Raw genomic sequence first — 3595 nt, 5'->3', positions numbered from 1 at the left:
CGGCCCCACCCCCTTCTTTCCAAGTGGCTTTTACTATTCAATTTCTCAACGTCAAACTCGATTCTCTAGAGGTGTAGTTAGAGATGCCACATCTCCTTTCTGTCTTCCGGCTCTCAACAGGCCTCGGAATGGCTGCAGATGGGCTGCTTTCCACATCCTTTTTTGGCCTAAAGGAGCCACAGATGCTTCCCCCCCTCCTCTTAGAGCTTGGGGTAAAGAGGAGGGATCAGAATTGGAAACGCACAGACGAGTATGAGCAGTAAGGAGGGTTCTGATCAGGATCGAAACAGGACCGAGCAGTGCCTCACACATAAGGACTCAAGGCAGAGCATGTTTAGACATCGCAGCAGACAATGTTCAAGTCAGCTGCTCCCATCAATGGGAAAGGAAAGCCGGGGGGAAGGAAAAGAAGTTGAAGGTGAATCTGTCCCCCAGTATCCCCGCAGTGCAGGTCCCGCACTGCCGTTGCACCCTCTGTGACTTAAACCTATGGGGAAGGACATTCCTGTTTTGCTTCCTTAATGAAAACAAAATGAGCATATTTGCTGGCACTTTCCATCTTTCCCAGTAATCCAGTGTCCAAGAGTGGGCGTGGGGTTGAGAGAATAAATACCACCCCCGAGAGCTGCAGGTGAGTGCTGGGGACAGGGCGGAGAGGCCACAGGCAGCAGCAGCCAGAGAAACATGTACCAAGAAGCCAAGACCAGCCAAAAAAGTCCAGGCCTAATTTCTGAGGCGAGCGTGGGTGGCAGGCAGGGGACGGGGGAGAGGGCGCCGACGGCCGGGCGCACACCAGCACCTCTGCGCACCGACTCCACTTCCCGCCTTCTCAGAGTCACACTGCTCAGAGACGCTTAGCTGTGACAGTGAAGAGGGGCTGATGGTAACCACGGCTCTCAAGTCAAACTGTCAAATTATACAAAGCCATTAAAATAAAATGAGCTTAATGAAGTAGCGAGACACCGGGCTGTGCACTAACCGCGCTGCCGTCCGCACGAGCAGCGGCCAGGGCTGCCCGGTCCTGTCTCTCCTCTCGGGTGGCAGCGGGCAGGGCAGGGCAGGTCAGGGCAGGGCGGGAGCAGCAGCACACAGACTAAAAATACTTCGCCCACAAGACGTCTTGTGGAAATTTTATTATATAGAGTGTAAAATGAATTGTCAGTCAAATAAAATGAACATTTTTTAAAAAAACATGCATAACATTTTCCAATTGCCTTTTTAATAGTTAGACATTTCAAGCATTATAAGGAAAATAAGAAGAAAAAGCCAGAAACTGTAACGTCAGTACATTTCAAACGGAATGTCCCTCAGGTCAATTAAAAATGCAAGAAAAAATAGCTTCAATTCCGTTTTTTTTCCTTTAAAAATACATGTTATCTGTACAAGATACACTACAGTAAACATCGGAAATCATATTATCCCTTTTATTAAATCAAAATTATTTAATTCATTCTGTGGTTAATACTAGATTTATTTATTCATCTAGTTAATTTGACAAATATTAAGAAAATATTTAAAAGAAAAAGCAAAAAACACCTTGGAATTAAAAAATAGTTACTACATTTTTATATGGTTTAATGTTCCACAGTGTTTGTTAAAAGTTAAATTGAATTTTTTAATATTAAAAATAACACTATTTATATTTCAGAGAATAGAGAAAGGTTTTTTGTTTTGTTTTTAAAACAAGCTTGGAGGTCTTAGATATACAATTGCAGCCAGTAATGGAGACATGAAGAAAAGTAGGCTAAACACATGAACACATTTTTATATTACCCCTTTAGAACTCTAGAAATTATACAAACCCTATAAAATGTCCCCCCCATCCCCGCTGGACAGCAATACAATTATCTGTCTCAATCAGAATTCACATAATTAATTACAATACATAATAGTTCAGTTTTTTTAAAAAATGCAATAAAACCAGACAGCCAAGATACAAGAAATTAGAAGTAAAACATTTAATGAATTTACACATTAAAGAATATTTAAATACTGTTTAAAATTTTTTTTAAAGAATTTGTTACATACCACCTAAGACTTCCAAGCCACTTTCTGTTGCAACAGAAAAAACCGTAAATAAAAAGACACGAAAACAAAACAAAACAAAACAAAAAACACGATGTTGAAATGTCACTGCTCTGAGGCACATTCTGGTGCCTGAATTTGCAGGTATTGCTCCAAAAAGAATCCCAGAGCTTACACGTTTGAAATAACAAACAAAAATAATGAAACAAAATTATAAGCAATTTTTAGTAACTAATTTTCCCAATTTTTAGAAAAATTGTTAATCTAAATATAGTGTTTCACAGAACAAAACAAATGTTCTTCATCAAAAGGTTTGCAAATCTAAAAACCTCTGTTACAAATAGGTTTTCTTTCACAACAATTTCGAGGGGAAAACCAGGCACGAGGACGTTGTCTACTGCTCCTGTGGGAGGAAGGGGCAGAGTTAGCCTGCGACAGGAAATCCTCAAGTCCGTGTGTCAGGGGAGCTGACAGGTCACCCTCTCCCCTTCGGCTCCGTGACAGGCGCCGACACACGAACAAGCCCGTGTCCAAGCACTCCCCTGGGGCCTCACATCATGGGGCCTGGCCTGGACAAAACCTCTCCTGAAGGGGAGGTCCCGGGGCTTCTCTCTCTGCAGGGGACATCGGGCGGCGCGTGAGGACTGTTTCTCCTCGGTCACCACCAGCCCTGACACCTGTTTCCCCAGGCCTGGGCACAGGCAGCCAGTGGGGCAGTGAGATGCTCAAGCAGGTTGGAGTCCAGGGCCAGGGGCAACTGGCTCGCTGTCTGTGGGGACCTGACCGGCATCAGGTCACCTGAAATATGCCCTGTGGGAGCACGTGGCCCTCTTCCCTACTTTAATAAGAAATCTGGTTTTGGCCTGACTGGACAGAGCCCTCCAGGTTCCTGTGCAGCTGGTGCCCCGCCCGCCCTCAGGCAGGACTCGTGCCCCTGCTGTCCCTTCTCGCTGCTGACTGGGGTGAGGCGGGCAGCCCGCCCAGACCTGCCTCAGCAAGAACAGCAACTGCAGCGTGCCCCGCGTCCCTACTCGCAGTACCAGATTTTGCCAGAATCTTCTAAGCCCGGCACTCTCACAGTAAGGGAAACTGAGGCTCGGAGGCAGGAAGTACAGTTCAGCACTGAGGACTGGGGCCTGGATTTGAGAGAAGACCAGGCACTTCCTCGTCCGGGCTGCCCAACCAACTCTCCTCCCCACTTGACCCCAACCCTTTCTCTCTGGAGCCAAGAGGGGGACCAGGTGACAGCAGCAGGGTGCTCAGTAGACAGCAGCCATGCTGAGGAGCCCTAGGGCCGGTGCTGCTGCTCCACAGCCCAGTGCTCTTACTGGGGACCAGGCCAACCTTCTCCCAGGAGGCTGGGAGAAGGGTTAGGGCTGGACTGGGAAGCGGCAGCAGTGCTGGGGATGGGCTACAGACCTGGCTGTGGGCCTGCGCCTGCCCTAGTGTCTGCCCGTAGAAAGCGACCTGCTGTCTGTAATACTCCGCCCAGGCCATTGTGTAGTCTGGCGGGGAGCTGGCCTGAGGAGCGGCACTGGCGGCATGACCTGGTTGACAAAGGACGAAACAC

At 47.5% G+C, this 3595-nt stretch overlaps 1 long non-coding RNA gene across 1 annotated transcript; it reads right to left on the bottom strand.

The window, feature by feature from the left end:
• Window positions 1-1100: 1100 nt before the first annotated feature.
• LOC103597826 lies at window positions 1101-3595 on the bottom strand. The gene is made up of 2 exons (XR_551140.1): window positions 3445-3595; window positions 1101-2428 (listed from the first exon to the last, which is right to left on the bottom strand). It is a non-coding gene; the product is annotated as an uncharacterized LOC103597826 (long non-coding RNA).

This window comes from Galeopterus variegatus, unplaced genomic scaffold (genome assembly GCF_000696425.1).
Source record: "Galeopterus variegatus unplaced genomic scaffold, G_variegatus-3.0.2 Scaffold2432, whole genome shotgun sequence".
NCBI lineage: Eukaryota > Metazoa > Chordata > Mammalia > Dermoptera > Cynocephalidae > Galeopterus > Galeopterus variegatus.
Note: the sequence above shows the minus strand (reverse complement) of the source record. Positions and strands in the feature narration are given on the sequence as shown.